The sequence below is a fragment of the Procambarus clarkii genome, chromosome 54 (genome assembly GCF_040958095.1).
Source record: "Procambarus clarkii isolate CNS0578487 chromosome 54, FALCON_Pclarkii_2.0, whole genome shotgun sequence".
NCBI classification, from domain to species: Eukaryota; Metazoa; Arthropoda; class Malacostraca; order Decapoda; family Cambaridae; genus Procambarus; species Procambarus clarkii.
The window spans coordinates 14,306,483-14,325,724 of NC_091203.1; the positions used below are offsets into that span (position 1 = coordinate 14,306,483).

General features: G+C 42.7%; 1 long non-coding RNA gene across 2 annotated transcripts; it reads right to left on the reverse strand.

Annotated features, from left to right (window-relative positions):
* Nucleotides 1–889: 889 nt before the first annotated feature.
* Nucleotides 890–18,212, reverse strand: LOC138352540 (uncharacterized). 2 transcript variants are annotated; one of them, XR_011222822.1, is made up of 3 exons: nucleotides 18,096–18,212; nucleotides 11,037–11,153; nucleotides 890–1,197 (listed from the first exon to the last, which is right to left on the reverse strand). It is a non-coding gene; the product is annotated as an uncharacterized lncRNA (long non-coding RNA). The 2 variants fall into 2 exon arrangements; XR_011222820.1 differs by lacking the exon at nucleotides 18,096–18,212 and adding an exon at nucleotides 17,792–18,050.
* Between the last annotated feature and the right edge of the window lie 1,030 nt (nucleotides 18,213–19,242).

Consider the following 19,242-nt stretch of genomic DNA (forward strand, 5'->3'; position numbering starts at 1 on the left):
ACTAAACTTTGAATGTAGAAGTCGGAGGCCCATTATATTGGAAATAAACGGTAAAAATATAGTTAATATATATAAATATTTAGGCATATATGTTGGATATACCTATGAGAGTTTGGAAACTGAGATGAACAGACTGTTGAGTCAATGTCGGAAGAGATTACAACCTCTGAAGGCCTTGGCATGCTGTGGAAAGGAGTGGGAGTCCAAGTGCTACGAATGATGTACTTGAGTACTGTAAGATTTCTTATTGATTATGCTGCACCTGTCATTTCTTGTTTTGGTAAAGGTAGGATGGGCAAGTTGGAGAAGATACAAAATGAAGCCGTTGGGGGTCGTTGTGAGCCGCTGCTACCTTAATTTTTGCCCACACTTGTCTTGCAGACGTTTCTCTTTCAATAGAGCTAGTGAACTCTAGTCAATGTCTTTCCCTTTGTAACTCATCTGCAATGTATGTACCTTTACCTGAATAAAAAATCTAATCTAAATCTATATCTAATCTATATGCTTAGATATATGCAAATGAGAGTAATAGAGCGAAACCTTTAAAATACTGAACAATTTGGAGGATATTGATTCATACAATTTCTTCAAAAGGTCAGATGTAACACGAACAAGGAGCAAAGGTTTCAAGCTCAACAAGCCACAGTGTAGGAGTGACAACAAATGCTTTTTAACCCATACGATTATGATCATGGCAATAAGGTTTCTAAAACAGTAGGCATTCTTCCAAAGCCAGACACTGTACTATGTTCCTCGCCCTAACCTAGTCACTCAGTATTATTCACTCATTTATTAATGTCTTGTCTATTTATGTCTTAAAGGTTACAAGACGTACATTAGTCAATACAATTGGTGCTTAAAATGTTAAGGATCTCTTGTGAAACACGGGTATTAATAAAAAAATTTATTATGTAAAATAAATAAAAAAGGCCCAAGGGCCATGAAGTAACAAGAATGCAAGGCCGGCACAAGCTGGCGTAAGTAGAGAAGACGGAAGATTCTTCATATTAAAAGACCCTGCTTCTCCAAGATGGCAGTCACACCCTGCTTGCCCTGGACAATCACCATATGGAGAAGGACTGTTTACTGTGAAGGGAAGTCCACAAATGCAATGCCAGCATGAGTCAGTCTTGAAGGGTAAACGATGATGGCACCCTCACAGTAACACAAAAGCCGAGCAAGCCCAGTGAGGAAGACCTGTTGATGGGAAGGAGGAGAATCATTAGTCACAACAAAATCCACATAGAAACAAAGGAGAGAAAAAAAATAAAGTGGATGTCTTCTTTTTGTATAGACATAATAAATATTGCCATTTGGCTATGTATTTATATGATATATAATAGAATACAGCATAAAACAAAATAAGAGGGGTGATAGGAGAAGAAAAGATTAGTGTTCAGTGAGAATCCACAAGGTCTTCTCTGAATACTCTATTTTCTTCAAGGCTGTGGGTCCCTACAATTGCACCAGAGGTGGTACACACCCCTATTATTATTTAAACAGGTGAGTAAAAATAGGTGAGTACACATACGGTGTCAGCAAACTTAGCCTCCAAACACACACACACACATGGTATCAGCAAACTTAGCCTCCAAACACACACACACACATGGTATCAGCAAGCTTAGCCTCCAAACACACACACACATGGTATCAGCAAGCTTAGCCTCCAAACACACACACACACACATGGTATCAGCAAGCTTAGCCTCCAAACACACACACACATGGTATCAGCAAGCTTAGCCTCCAAACACACACACACACATGGTATCAGCAAGCTTAGCCTCCAAACACACACACACACACACACACACATGGTATCAGCAAGCTTAGCCTCCAAACACACACACACACATGGTATCAGCAAGCTTAGCCTCCAAACACACACAGAAAATGGGGACATTGAAACAGTTGATAAACTTGATTTCAAGAGAGAGAGGTCACTATGGGGAACTTCAAATTTTTTTTAATAAGTAATTAGGCAGACTTGTTGCTAGACAGGGAAGTAAATTAAATGTATGCCAAATTTTGCAAAATATACAATGAAGGCACACAAACATTCATACCAAAACAGAGATGCAGGGCCAGAAAACAGGATTGGTTCAACAGAAATTGAGAGAGGGCCACAGACCAAAAGACACAAAAATGGAATGAAAGACATTGAAAAACTACAAGCAGATGTCAACAAAGTTTTCGATTGGGCAGCAGAAAATAACATGATGTTTAACAGTGATAAATTTCAGGTATGGCAAAAATGAGGATCTGAAACATAATACAGGGTACAAAACACAATCGAATCTTCCCATAGTAGAAAAACAGCATGTCAAGGATTTGGGAATAATGATGTCCGACGATCTAATGTTTAGGGAGCATAACCAAGCAAATATTGCGTCAGCCAGAAAAATGATCGGATGGATTATGAGAACTTTCAAATCCAGGGATCCCATCACAATGGTTGTACTCTTCAAGTCACTTATGTTGTCCCGTCTCGAGTACTGCTCAGTATTCACTTCCCCCTTCAGAGCAGGAGAGATTGCTGAAATAGAGGGAATACAGAGAACATATACGGCACGCATAGACGAGATAAAACACCTAAATTATTGGGATCGTCTCAAAGCTTTCCAAATGTACTCTCTAGAAATGAGACGAGAGAGATACCAAATAATATACACATGGAAGATACTGGAGGGCCAGGTCCCAAATCTACACAGTAAAATAACAACGTACTGGAGTGAACGATATGGAAAAAAATGCAAGATTGAACCAGTGAAGAGCAGAGGTGCCACAGGCACAATCAGAGAGCACTGTATAAACATCAGAGGTCAGCGGTTGTTCAACGTCCTCCCAGCGACTATAAGAAATATTGCCGGAACAACCGTGGACATCTTCAGGAGAAAACTGGACTGTTTTCTAAGAGAAGTTCCGGATCAGCCGGGCTGTGGTGGGTATGTGGCCCTGCGGGCCGCTCCAAGCAACAGCCTGGTGGACCAAACTCTCACAAGTCGAGCCTGGCCTCGGGCCGGGCTTGGGGAGTAGAAGAGCAGAACCCCATCAAGCAGGTATCAACATAGAAAGAAGCCAAACCCCCAATCATACCAGCGATACAAAGATGCGAGAAACAACTATACAGCAGTAAGGGGAGAGGCAGAAAGAAATTTTTAAAAAGGGATAATGGATAAATGTAAAACAGAACTGGGCCTATTCTACAAATTCATAAACAACAAATTGCAGGTAAAGGATAATATCCAGAGGTTGAAAATAGGAAACAGATTCACAGAAAATGATAATGCAATGTGTGAAACATTAAACCAAAAGTTCCAAAGTGTGTTTATACAAAATGAAATCTTAAGAGAACCAGACACAATAAGAATTTCTGAGAACATCATAGAGCGTATAGAGGTGTCTAGAGATGAAGTGGAAAATATGCTAAAGTAGCTAAGTAAGAACAAAGCAGTTGGTCCAGATGGAGTTTCACCATGGGTTCTGAGAGAATGTGCATCTGAGCTCAGCCTTTCACTTCACCTGATCTTTCAGGCATCCCTGTGTACAGGAGTCATAGCAAACATGTGGAAAAAGGCTAACATAGTTCCAATCTACAAAAGTGGCAACAGGGAAGACCCCACCCCTCTCAGTTATAGACCTGAATCATTGACAAGTGTAACAGTGAAAAGATTGAAAAAAAAAAATAATAAAAACTAAATGGGTAGAACACCTGGAGAGAAATTATATAATATCACACAGACAGTATTGTTTTCGATCTGGAAGATCCTGTGTATCGAATTTACTCAGTTTCTATGATTGAGCCACAGAGATTTTAAAGGAAAAAGGTAGTTGGGTCGACTGCATCTATCTAGACATAAAAAAGGCTTTCGACAGAGTTCCACATAAGAGGTTGTTCTGGAAACTAGAAAATTTTGGATGGGTGACAGGTAAGCTTCTAACATGGATGAAAAATTTTCTGACTGATAGAAAAATGAGGGCAGTAATCAGAGGCAATCGGACTGGAGAAGTGTCACAAGTGGAGTACCACAGTACATGCACCAGAAATGTTCATTATCTACATAAATGATCTACCAGTAGGAATACAGAATTATATAAACATGTTTGCTGATGATGCTAAGATAATGGGATGGATAAGAAATTTAGATGATTGTCATGCCCTTCAAGAAAACCTGGACAAAATAAGTATATGGAGCACCACTTGGCAAATGAAATTTAATGTGAATAAATGCCATGTTATGGAATGTGGAATAGAACATAGATCCCACACAACCTACAAATTATGTGAGAAATCTTTATATAATTCTGATAAAAGAAAGAGGTCTAGGGTTGATTCTAGATAGAAAACTATCACTTGAGGCCCACATAAAGAACGTTGTGTGAAGAGCCTATGCCACGCTTTCTAACTTCAGAATTTCGTTTAAATACATGGATGGCGAAATACTAAAGAAATTGTTCACGAGTTTTGTTCGGCCAAGGCTAGAATATGCAGCGGTTGTGTGGTGCCCATATCTTAAGAAGCACATCAACAAACTGGAAAAGGTGCAAAGACATGCTACTAAGTGGCTCCAAGAACTAAAGGGCAAGAGCTATGTGGAGAGGTCAGAGGCATTATATATGCCAAAACTAGAAGACAACAAAAAGAGGTGATAAAATCACTATGTACAAAATAGTAACAGGAATTGATAAAATCGATAGGGAAGATTTCCAGAGACCTGGAACTTCAAGAACAAAAGGTCATAGATTTAAACTAACTAAACAAAGATGCCAAAGAAATATAAAAAAATTTCCTTTCGCATACAGAGTGGTACACGGTTGGAACAAGTTAAGTGAGAAGGTGGTGGCGGCCAAGACCGTCAGTAGTTTCAAAGCATTATGTGACAAAGAGTGCTGGGTAGACGGGACACCACGAGCGTAGCTCTAATCCTGTAACTACACTTAGGTAACTACATTTGGTGTCAGCAAGCTTACCGTCGAAACACACACAAACAGCCTGCCTATTATTCAAGGCCTTCTCTGAGTACTCTCTATTTTCTTCTCTGAGGCTATGGGTCCCTAATCTTGCACCAGAGGTGGTACAACTTTTAAGTTTTTAACTACTGCACTGAGCACCTGATTTTGGCAAAGACTTCTTAGTGCAATTGTCAAGGACATAGTTCTGGTATTTTTTTGTTTATAAATATTCAGGTATAGTTAATGTCAAAATGTTTCAAAACTCAACAATTTATATTTCAAAACAAAAAAACCAGCGTTGAATGTAATGAAACGCCATTTTCTGGGTGAGACCCGGAGGCTCCCCGGAGCTTTACCGGCTGATATGCTAATGTCAGACTTTGGCATCAGTCATGTGTATGGAGTTCTAGGGCCTACCGGGGACCACGAGCCAGAACCTGGCCCCCTCAGAGAGGCAAGGGGAGCAATGGCCTATAGAAACCCCCGTGTGGTTGGAAGCATTCTATGTCTGCCATCGACCGGGTCAAGCATCCAGAAAGGTAAGCATTCCAAAACAAACCCCTATTCTGGTGAAAATTGCTACCTAAGCCGAACTAGTGAATAGAACTCTTCAACAGAAAACACGGAAACTAGTATGACGTCATACGTCACCGCGCCGCTGTCTGCGCAGCTCCCCCCTCCCCGGGAGGGGGAAGGGGGAGCCCCAGACCTCCCACGCCGGCTATCCACCCATCAGTTCTGAGGCTGGATGTCAAAACACGCGAAAAACGCCGACCGGAGGGAGGGAGGGTTGCCGGGGAGCCTCCGGGTCTCACCCAGAAAATGGCGTTTCATTACATTCAACGCTGGTTTTCTGGGGGGAGCCCCGTCGGCTCCCCGGAGCTAACTACCCACAGAGGAAGGTCAAAGGGACAAAACCGGGAGGCGGACACCACGCACCCCCCAAGGAGGCGAGACAACCGGCAGCAAACGCCAACCCAAGGCGCCACAGCCCCGAAAATCCCGGGAACAACACGAGAACCACGAGCAGCAAGGCCCCTGCACGAACACCAAAAATCCATGCCCGAAAGACTGCAAGGCCACGTCGCCCAGACGGCAGCGAGAGCAGCGAAGCCACGAACGCCACAGGCATGAGGGAAGAACACAGGCAGCTTAGCCACAAGAACACGGCTGACCACCCGGGACACCATCACCCGCGAACCGGGAAGAACAGAACCGGATCAACGCAAAACGCGCTCCGGACCCAAACGCCGTGGCACGCAAACAACAGCAGAGGGCCGCCACTGAACACAAAAACGACACACCCCCGGCCCGACCAACAAAGCACCAACAAACCCTGGACCCCTCCAGAATGCAGCAGCCCCACCCCGCGCCAGAAAAGATGGAGACTGCTGCCATCAAACAACCAAAACGCTAAAACCGAAGGAGCAAGAAAACACAGCGAACCGACCCCCAGAGGCAAAGGCCCAAAGGAAAGAGCCGACGAAAAAACACACCGGAACCGAAGGGGCACTACCAACCGAGGAGAAGACAGAGCACGCTGACCAGAGACCAGGATGGTGCAAGCGGCGCACGAACAGGCCGGAGGTGAAATGACGCACAAGACAGCTGACTAACGGTGCAGAAGCAACACCAAGACCGAAAGCAAGCTGAAGCGGCTCCGCCTGCGCCGCACGAAAAGAGGCGACAGTATGTGGCAAGACGACGGCCCCCAACCCCCACTAGAAAACCAAGCCGAGAGTAAACCAAGCCAACAAGAAGGACCCACCGAAGAAGGGACAGGAAAAGGAAGGACCGCCAAAATACCCCATACTGCCGCCAAGAAGCACGCAGGTGGGACACCTACCACGAAGCCACCCGACCACCAACCGGAGGCGAGACCACGAGGCAGAACATAAGCAGCCCCGACAAGGCCCCCCCGAGCCCAGGAAAAAGGCGGAGCCGCGAGAAGATCTCGGGCGCGACCACCGAAACCCAGGCGGCACAAGGAGATGGAACGTCTGCCGAACAGAAAAACTCCGAAGCATGCAAGCCCGCCAGGAGTTCAGAAACGACGGGTCCGACGCGAGACTCGCAAGAACCCCCCCCAAAAATATAAAACAACAACAACAACCGGCAGGGCAAGCTAGGAAAACCAAAGAAGGCGGAAGGGTCGCCGCCAGAACAGGACCCGAACCAAGGGGCACGAACAACTGCAACAGACCGAGACAAAGAAGCACATCACAGGACACAGGCTGACCAACGCCTAAGAACACACGCAGAACATTCCTGCTGCAGAAGAGGCAGGAAGAAAGAGCAGAAGCACAAAAAAAAAAAAAAAAAAAAAAACCAGGAGAACAACCAGGGGTGGACAATCAGGCAGGGACAAAAACCCCACGCAATCCCCAGGCACAAAACGGCAGCAAAGCGCCACTCCACAACCGGACACAGGAACAAGGACACGCCACCGTGAAACACGGTACCAATGCTCACGTGCAGCAGCAGCAGCAACAGGCACCACTGCAACATGCAACATGTAAATAGCAACTCCCCTCTGCAAAGGCAGAGAACGGAGCAGGCAGACCCCAGACAGGGCCAACGGAGACACGACAAAACCCTGCAGGCCCAGAAACCTGCACCAGGCGACCGACGGCGGAGAAACCCCGCTCGATACCTGCTGGATGAGGTACTGGGAGCTCTTTTACACCTCAAGCCCGGCCCAAGGTCAGGCCAGACCGGCCAGAGGACGGCCCACCAGGCAGCTGCTAGGAGCAGTCCACCGGCCCACATACCCCCACAACCAGGACGGGCCGGAACTGCCATACGAAAACAGGCCAGTGCGCCCTGGAAGTCCACGGACGAACCAGCAAGAAGGCTTATGCTCGCAAGTAGGTCGTGTAACAAGCACAGACCACTGATGGTAATACAGTGTTCCCCAAAAGTGCCAATAGCACCACTGCACTCCACTGGTACTATCCCGCAAGTTCTACCAGATAGGCGGGACCCAAGAGCCAGAGCTCAAATCCTGCAAGCACAGCCAGGAGCCTCACCAGGTGAGTACAGAACCAACCCTACAACCCCCACACCTCACAACATTAAAAAAGGAGGGTCCCCTGAACGACTGTAGCATGGGTTGGACATGCACAGGAGGGGGACAGGCAGGGGTGATAAAGGGACAGTCACTGGTGTGCGAACGGTCTCAGTCGTACAAAATTATACCTAAATAAAGACAGGTATATGAACACCGCCGCATCCAGCGCCCGGCCAAAAGACGCCAGACCGCAGAGACTCACCTGGCGAATGGTGGCTCGAACTTGACACGACTCAACCGTGCCCAGAAGAACTTGGGAGCACCGCCAGGTGAAGACGCCAGAGCCGGACCCGCAGGAGAACAGGGAGAGGAGAAGGAGGCGGTCCACACCCATGACACAGAAAACCGCGGTGTCCTCCCCACAACTGGGAACCAGGACATCCCTGGCGCAAAGGGGCACATACCGCAGCCAGGGAGAAGAACGAGAGGCGAAGCACTGTAGCAAAAAAGGGCGCAAAACCCCAGCACTGAACCATCGCCCAGACCAAAACAAACTCCACGGCGCATGCGCATAACACGCTGGCCGAACCGCACACCCCCCAGCGGGAAGGCGCCAGCCAGGACTATTGCACGAGAAAAAGAGCCAAAAGAGGAAGCAGGAACAAGAAAACCGGCCAAAGAAGCAAAGAGCCCAAAAAAAGGGAACCCAAACGGGCGACAAGTAGCCCAAACGGCCGACAAGTAGCCCAACCGGGCGACAAGTAGCCCAACCGGGCGACAAGTAGCCCAACAGGGCGACAAGTAGCCCAACAGGGCGACAAGTAGCCCAACAGGGTGACAAGTAGCCCAACAGGGCGACAAGTAGCCCAACAGGGCGACAAGTACTAGGAGCCGACAGACGTTCCAATAATGCGGGAAGTAGCGAAAAACCTTCCCGTACCCTCGAGAACACAGAAGCCAACACTAGTCCCGAAGGCACACGAAGGCGCAGGCGCACCCGAGATCAAAAGTCACGCAGAACCCCATCGAACGGGGAAACATGACAAAAACACCGTCCCAAAAAGCGGGGGAGGAAACTTCCACCCACAGGACGGAACCAACCGACTCAAAGGCCAAGGAACCGAGCCCGGGGAGGGGCCGACGTCCAACAGCACGTACGGCGAGTGGGGAGGAAAAACCCCACTCCGCGTAACCACAAGCCCCGCCTAGAGGGGGATAAAACCCCCCACGGGGTCTAACGGGGCCAAGGCCCCCCAAGTCAGCCCCTCCCCAGCCCCGGGAACCTACACGACAGGCCCCGGGGCCGAGCCGTTCCCCCAAAGCCCCGGCCGTACCAGAAAACCGGGGCAGCCGTGAAAACACTAAGGAAGGGAGCCCACTGGCAGACTCATACAACACGGCTGGAGGAACAGGCCCAAATGCCCCCGTCACTACCCCGGAAGGGGAATTCCCCGAGACTGCCCGAGTCTCAACACCACCAAACACCCCGCCCTGAACCTACAGACGGTAAGGAACCGGATGCAGGCAGGAAGGGTGAACCAGGGGAAAAACGAAATACAACGGGGCAGCCCCGGGGCTCCCGGGGAGGAAACCACGAGAACGTTGCCACCACCAAGGCTCAAGTGCAACGCCCCTGCTGCCCGCACCCGCTTTGTTAGCACAACTGGGTAACCGAGCCACAACGAGCAACCAAACTCGCAGGACACCGGGTCGAAGGTGTCACCGACCCCACAGGCAGCAGACGGAGGCAAAACAGAGAGTCACCCAGAGACAAAAGGTGAGAGCAACCCTCAAACTCGCTGGAAGCGAGGGGGGGGCTCTGGGGTCACATCCATCGGACCCGCGCGCCCCCAGGGGTTTCCCAGGGTCCCGAGCGTTTACTTTAAGAGGACTCGCGCTCAGGTAATCCCAGGCAGGGTACTGCTAACCGGCACCCAAGCTACCAAACAACTTTCTAAGAGCTGAACCCCCGGGACGTGTACACTCACGGGGACCTAGCAGGGGGTACCACCAGAAATACTCAGAACACAAGGGACACAAGGGGCAAGAACGAAGGCAGACCCCCCCACCAGGTATATAAACAAAAGAAAAAGAAAACCCCGCAAGAGGACAGCGTACCCAAGCGGAACAGAGCCGGCCGCTATGATTGGTAAAGACAAGCTGCACAGTACCCCGCGCCCCACCAGTGCAAACACTGCCCCTTACTCTAAGGCGAACAAGGGAGACAGAACACCCGAGCACACAAAGAGCGGCCGAAAACCAAGCGGTAAACGGCCAAGCAGGGGCAGGACCCAAGGAACTTGTGGAAGGCGGCCCCAAGCCCCAAGGGCAGTACTTACAGGGCACCTAGGGAAGGGAACCCTAGGCGCATGCAGCCCGAGTACTGAAGAATCACACCCGGCTCACGCACCACCTAGAAAACAGACACCACACTCTAGGTACAGTGCTGAAACAACCACTGGAGCCGGAGCACATAACCATTGCCTATAGCATCAGCCGAAGAACTGATGGGTGGATAGCCGGCGTGGGAGGTCTGGGGCTCCCCCTTCCCCCTCCCGGGGAGGGGGGAGCTGCGCAGACAGCGGCGCGGTGACGTATGACGTCATACTAGTTTCCGTGTTTTCTGTTGAAGAGTTCTATTCACTAGTTCGGCTTAGGTAGCAATTTTCACCAGAATAGGGGTTTGTTTTGGAATGCTTACCTTTCTGGATGCTTGACCCGGTCGATGGCAGACATAGAATGCTTCCAACCACACGGGGGTTTCTATAGGCCATTGCTCCCCTTGCCTCTCTGAGGGGGCCAGGTTCTGGCTCGTGGTCCCCGGTAGGCCCTAGAACTCCATACACATGACTGATGCCAAAGTCTGACATTAGCATATCAGCCGGTAAAGCTCCGGGGAGCCGACGGGGCTCCCCCCAGAAAAGTAATGAAAACATTACAAAACATTAAAATATAGCCTAATTAATTTTTTAATAAAATAGCACAACTCTCAGAATGTCTAAAGGCGCTTTGAGCAATGAAGTAGTTAATTTTATATATATATAATATTATATATATAATATATATTTACCTGTGACTACTGCTTAGCAAAAATTTGATCTCTGTGAAAATTGGTCTCGTCATTGCTAGGAGATATTTTAAGACCATGATTTGCTGTGGATGGCACTGTAGTCTTCAAGTCATCAATCTAAAAATAGAGGTAATCTTTTAAAATGTAAATTTTGTATAAAAAAAAATGCAAAAATAAATTGCAAGAATAATATGAAGTTATTATACAATTTTTTTTTAATTATTTAAATATTTGTGAGACATTATTAAGAAATGTATGAAGTACAGATTCTCTAAGACCTGTTATGTATCTGCTTATGTTCCACCACATTACATTCAGGGCAGAAGAGAAAACACAGCCAGTAAGGTAATGATCACTTAGGATGGACTGGGATGCTACATGTAGGTGGGGGCTAAGCTGCGTGAGGCTAGGATGCCCAGCCTGCCTTGTCTAGGCTGGGCTGGGCTAGGCAACACTAGGAAGGAGTCAACAAATCTCTGGAGTGCCTTACTTTTCCTGATATCCTTAAAAAAGCAAGAATGATGCCATTTTATAAAGGAGGCGAGACAGCAGACATAAACAATTAAAGAAAAATATCAAATCTACTTATACTTTCAAAAATATTTGATTTTTTTTTTTTACAAACATCTCTTCCTACTTTGTAAAATTCAACATGAATACAAACACACACACACATCCCTAGGAAGCAGCCCATAGCAGCTGTCCAACTCCCATGTACTTATTTACTGTTAGGTGAACCAGATATAGAGAATAACCACAAAATGCTATCTTTATAAGAACTATCTTGTAAAGCCACTAGTACACGCAGCATTTCAGGCAGGATATATAAAATATTATATATATATATATATATATATATATATATATATATATATATATATATATGTCGTACCTAGTAGCCAGAACGCACTTCTCAGCCTACTATACAAGGCCAAATTTGCCTAATAAGCCAAGTTTTCATGAATTAATGTTTTTTCGACTACCTAACCTACCTAACCTAACCTAACTTAACTTTTTCTGCTAGCTAACCTAACCTAACCTATAAAGATAGGTTAAGTTAGGTTAGGTAGGGTTGGTTAGGTTCGGTCATGTATCTACGTTAATTTTAACTCCAATAACAAAAAATTTACCTCCTATATAATGAAGTGGGTAGCTTTATCATTTCATAAGAAAAAAATTAGAGAAAATATATTAATTCAGGAAAACTTGGCTTATTAGGCAAATCGGGCCTTGCATAGAAGGCTGAGAAGTGCGTTCTGGCTACTAGGTACGACATATATATATATATATATATATATATATATATATATATATATATATATATATATATATATATATATATATATATATATATATATATGAATACATACATACGGGACAAAGAGCCAGAGCTCAACCACCGCAAGCACAACTAGGTGAGTACACACACACACACACACATATATATATATATATATATATATATATGTCGTACCTAGTAGGCAGAACGCACTTTTATGCCTACTATGCAAGGCCCGATTTGCCTAATAAGCCAGGTTTTCTTGAATTAATATATTTTCTCTATTTTTTTTTCTTATGAAATGATAAAGCTACCCATTTCATTATGTATGAGGTCAATTTTTTTTAATGGAGTTAAAATTAATGTAGATATATGACCAAACCTAACCAACCCTGCCTAACCTAACCTAACCTATCTTTATAGGTTAGGTTGGGTTAGGTAGTAGAAAAATTTAGGTTAGGTTAGGTTAGGTAGGTTAGGTAGTCGAAAAAACATTAATTCATGAAAACTTGGCTTATTAGGCAAATCGGACCTTGCATAGTAGGCTGAGAAGTGCGTTCTGGCTACTAGGTACGACATATATATATATATATATGTATATATATATATATATATATATATATATATATATATATATATATATATATATATATATATATATATATATATATATATATTATGTCGTACGACATGTATATACATATATATATATACATGTCGTACATATATATATATATATATATATATATATATATATATATATATGTCGTACCTAGTAGCCAGAACGCACTTCCCAGCCTACTATGCAAGGCCAAATTTGCCTAATAAGCCAAGTTTTCCTGAATTAATATATTTTCTCTAATTTTTTTCTTAAGAAATGATAAAGCTACCCATTTCATTATGTATGAGGTCAATTTTTTTTTATTGGAGTTAAAATTAACGTAGATATATGACCGAACCTAACCAACCCTACCTAACCTAACCTAACCTATCTCTATAGGTTAGGTTAGGTTAGGTAGCCGAAAAAGTTAGGTTAGGTTAGGTTAGGTAGGTTAGGTAGTCGAAAAACAATTAATTCATGAAAACTTGGCTTATTAGGCAAATTTGGCCTTGCATAGTAGGCTGAGAAGTGCGTTCTGGCTATTAGGTACGACATATATATATATATATATATATATATATATATATATGTCGTACCTAGTAGCCAGAACTCACTTCTCAGCCTACTATGCATGGCCCGATTTGCCTAATAAGCCTAGTTTTCATGAATTAATGTTTTTTCGACAACCTAACCTACCTAACCTAACCTAACCTAACGTTTTCGGCTACCTAACCTAACCTAACCTATAAAGATAGGTTAGGTTAGGTTAGGTAGGGTTGGTTAGGTTCGGTCATATATCTACGTTAATTTTAACTCCAATAAAAAAAAATTGACCTCATACATAATGAAATGGGTAGCTTTATCATTTCATAAGAAAAAAATTTGAGAAAATATATTAATTCAGTAAAACTTGGCTTATTAGGCAAATCGGGCCTCGCATAGTAGGCTGAGAAGTGAGTTCTGGCTACTAGGTACGACATATATATATATATATATATATATATATATATATATATATATATATATATATATATATATATATATATATATGAGTGTCAGACCATGGAGGAATGATTTTTTTTAATTTAATTTATATAAAAAATTATTCCTTCTGAAGATGTATTAATATATGAAAGTACTTAAGGAAATTCCTGTTTCAATTCTTCCTCCGTGGTCTGACACTGTCACATTTTTCATCAAGTGTTAATTTTTGTGATTTACACACACGTGGCATGTTTACACACACATTATTTATATTATATATATATGTCGTACCTAGTAGCCAGAACCTATCTTTATAGGTTAGGTTTGGTTAGGTAGCCGAAAAAGTTAGGTTAGGTTAGGTAGGTTAGGTTGTCGAAAAACAATTAATTCATGAAAACTTGGCTTATTAGGCAAATCGGGCCTTGCATAGTAGGCTGAGAAGTGCGTTCTGGCTACTAGGTACGACATATATATATATATATATATATGCAATTGACGATAACAAAACACTGATCATTTTATGCGGAAAATCCACAGAGAAATATGAAATGAGGTGAACGTTTCGGCTTTGTTAAAGCCTTTGTCAACACCAGACTGACCTAACGCAACTGATCTAACTGATCCCGTGGTCAGTCTGGTGTTGACAAAGGCTTTAACAAAGCCGAAACGTTCACCTCATTTCATATTTCTCTGTGGATTTTCCGCAATATATATATATATATATATATATATATATATATATATATATATATATATATATATATATATATATATATATATATATAATATATATATATATATATATAATATATATATATATGGAACCCTCAACCCTATAAGTGGAGGGTTCCTACATACTCAACCAGAGGTGGTACCCTCTATATATTAATAAAAAGGCAAGGCTATGCTAAATCTTGGCAGGGATTGGCTTGGCTAAGCTGGTCAGGGCTTGGCTAGGGTAGGAAGGACTGGTCATGTTTAAAAGCAAGGCAGGGTTAGGCTAGGCAAGACTAGGTAAGGGTATACTGGAATAGGCTTGGCTACGGTAGGCTAGGAAGAGGTAAACTAGGATAAGCAAGGCTGTGCAAGCACTATGCACAGCTAGAATGAACTATGCTAAGATGGTTTAAGCTGGGCTAGGTTAGGATAAGCTGAGTCATGCAGGGCCCCGATTGACCAGTGGAGTCTAATAGTCTAACCTTCTAGCTAGTTTGCTGACCTAAGCGTGTAAATGCCTAGCCCCTAAGAACATAAGAAGAACATAAGAACAAAGGTAACTGCAGAAGGCCTATTGGCCCATACGAGGCAGCTCCTATTCTATAACCACCCAATCCCACTCATATACTTGTCCAACCCGTGCTTGAAACAATCGAGGGACCCCACCTCCACAATGTTACGCGGCAATTGGTTCCACAAATCAACAACCCTGTTACTGAACCAGTATTTACCCAAGTCTTTCCTAAATCTAAACTTATCCAATTTATATCCATTGTTTCGTGTTCTGTCCTGTGTTGATACTTTTAATACCCTATTAATATCCCCCCGGTTATGTCCATTCATCCACTTGTAAACCTCTATCATGTCACCCCTAACTCTTCGCCTTTCCAGTGAATGCAACTTAAGCTTTGTTAATCTTTCTTCATATGAAAGATTTCTAATTTGGGGAATTAACTTAGTCATCCTACGCTGGACACGTTCAAGTGAATTTATATCCATTCTATAATATGGCGACCAAAACTGAACTGCATAATCTAAATGGGGCCTAACTAGAGCAAGATATAGCTTGAGAACCACACCAGGTGTCTTGTTACTAACGCTGCGATTAATAAATCCAAGTGTCCGATTTGCCTTATTACGAACATTTATGCATTGATCCTTTTGTTTTAAATTCTTACTAATCATAACTCCCAGATCCCTTTCGCAATCCGACTTCGCAATCACAACACCATCTAGCTCGTATCTTGTAACTCTATCATCATTACCTAACCTCAGAACTTTACATTTATCAGCATTAAACTGCATCTGCCAATCCTTTGACCATTTCAAAACCCTATCTAGTTCAACTTGAAGTGATAGTGAGTCCTCCTCCGAATTAATTTCCCTACCGATTTTCGTATCATCGGCAAATTTGCAAATGTTGCTACTCAAACCTGAATCTAAATCATTTATATATATTATAAACAACAGAGGTCCCAGGACAGAGCCTTGAGGCACTCCACTTACAACATTTTCCCACTCTGACTTGATTCCATTTATACTAACTCTCTGTTTCCTTTGGTATAGCCATGCCCTAATCCAGCTTAATATAGCACCCCCAATACCATGAGACTCTATTTTTTTAATCAGTCTTTCATGTGGCACTGTATCAAAAGCTTTGCTAAAGTCAAGGTATACAACATCGCAATCCTTACCACTATCAACTGCCTCAACAATGCTAGAATAAAAAGATAACAAATTTGTTAAACATGAACGGCCATTTATAAAACCATGTTGCGACTCAATTATTAATTTATGTTTTTCAAGATGAAGACGAATTTTATTTGCTATTATAGATTCGAGTAACTTTCCCACAATAGACGTTAGGCTAATTGGTCGATAGTTAGACGCAAGTGATCTATCTCCTTTCTTAAAAACTGGTATCACATTAGCAACTTTCCAAAACTCTGGCACTCTGCCTGACTCTATTGATTTATTAAATATGGTTGACAGTGGGTCACAAAGCTCCTCTTTGCATTCTTTAAGCACCCTAGCAAACACTTCATCCGGCCCTGGGGATTTGTTTGGTTTGAGTTTTACTATTTGTTTAAGAACATCCTCCCTGGTAACTGCTAAACTCGTCAACCTGTCCTCGTCCCCACCCACATAGACTTGTTCGGCTGAAGGCATATTGTTAAGTTCCTCTTGAGTAAATACAGATACAAAATATTTATTAAAAATACTACTCATCTCTTCATCACTATCTGTTATTTGACCTGTCTCAGTTTTTAATGGACCTATCCTTTCCCTAGTCTTAGTACGATATAACTGAAAAAACCCTTTAGGATTTGTCTTTGCTTGCCCTGCTATGCGAACTTCATAGTTTCTTTTTGCTTTCCTTATCTCTTTTTTAACATTTCTAACCAGTTGTACGAATTCCTGTTCTAAAGTGACCTCCCCATTTTTAATCCTTTTGTACCAAGCTCTCTTTTTACCTATAAGGTTCTTCAAATTCTTTGTTATCCACTTTGGGTCATTAGTATACGATCTATTCAATTTGTATGGTATACTACGTTCCTGTGCTTTGTTTAGAATATTCTTAAATAAGTTATATATTGAATCCACATCGAAATCCCCATTTAAGTCACCTATCGCTGGGTTCATGTCTCGCTCCAAGACCGGCCCACACCCCATACCCAAGCCATTCCAATCAATTTGACCCAAAAAATTTCTTAGGCTATTAAAATCAGCTTTTCGAAAATCTGGCACTTTAACAGAATTTTCTCCTACTGGTCTATTCCATTCTATGCTAAATCTGATTTCTTTGTGATCACTGCTCCCTAGCTCACTCCCTATTTCGATGTCATTAATTTGCGTTTCCCTGTTAGTTAACACTAAATCTAAAATATTATTTTCCCGTGTTGGTTCCTTAATGTGTTGCGTAAGAAAGCAATCGTCAATTAATTCTAGAAAATCTTCTGCTTCACTATTCCCTGTTTTGTTCAACCAGTTTATTCCGCTAAAATTAAAGTCACCCATGACATAAATACTGTTAGATCTAGATGCTCTAGATATTTCATCCCATAGATGCTTTGCTTCCATTCTGTCTAAATTTGGTGGCCTATATATTACTCCTATTATAATATTATTAGCTTTTTCGTTTAATTCAATCCAAATAGTTTCTGTTTCCCTAACCTGAGATATATACAAGAGTTGTTACATTCTTGTACAGCCACTAGTACGAGTAGCGTTTCGGGCAGGTCCCAGGAATACGATCCCCGCCGCGAAGAATCGTTTTTTCATCCAAGTACACATTTTACTGTTGCGTTAAACAGAGGCTACAGTTAAGGCATTGCGCCCAGTAAATCCTCCCCGGCCAGGATACGAACCCATGACATAGCGCTCGCGGAACGCCAGGCGACTGTCCTACCACTACACCACCTGCTGCAATATTATTATAAAAGAAATATTACTTATTATAATCGTAAATACTAAATACCTGTTGTGTTGATTTAGGGGCGACGACGATCGTGGGATCGGATGCGAGCCACAGGTGGCCTACACCATGCTTTCTAAGGCGTCCCTCTCATAACAAAAACAAATCCGTGCATTCATACACAAACAGAGATCCCGTGGTTATGCGAATACTTGCAATTCTTTTACTTAAAATAATAACAATTAGATTAATAATAATTAACATAATTTTTACTCAAGATTCATAAAAATCATTAATACTATTTTAAAAGAAGATTTATAAGACATCTAAAAATAGATATACAGACTTTGTGTGATATTTATTTCAACATTATATATTAATAGAATGTTGTAACTATTATTTTTAAATATTAGGTAGTTTCCAGCTACGTATATCGCATATAAACGTTGCAAAAAGATTTTAGACTGAATTAACACATTACACATTTATGGAGTAATTAACAACAAAACAATCTTTATTTTCATTGCAGAACATATATCAGAGCATACTAGTGACTCATACATTTAAAATAGTGTGATTTTTAAACAATTCGGTTGTAAACCCGCAGAACGGCCTACCCGCCAAAGACGTAACATAAGAAATGGTATATAATTCATTATTTTAAATTACATATATAATCATTAATAATATTCGGCAACTATCGAGGTTCTCCATAGGTAAATTCCTGTACTCTAACAAGAACATAAGAACATAAGAACATAAGAACAAAGGTAACTGCAGAAGGCCTATTGGCCCATACGAGGCAGCTCCTATTCTATAACCACCCAATCCCACTCATATACTTGTCCAACCCGTGCTTGAAACAATCGAGGGACCCCACCTCCACAATGTTACGCGGCAATTGGTTCCACAAATCAACAACCCTGTTACTAAACCAGTATTTACCCAAGTCTTTCCTAAATCTAAACTTATCCAATTTATATCCATTGTTTCGTGTTCTGTCCTGTGTTGATACTTTTAATACCCTATTAATATCCCCCCGGTTATGTCCATTCATCCACTTGTAAACCTCTATCATGTCACCCCTAACTCTTCGCCTTTCCAGTGAATGCAACTTAAGCTTTGTTAATCTTTCTTCATATGAAAGATTTCTAATTTGGGGAATTAACTTAGTCATCCTACGCTGGACACGTTCAAGTGAATTTATATC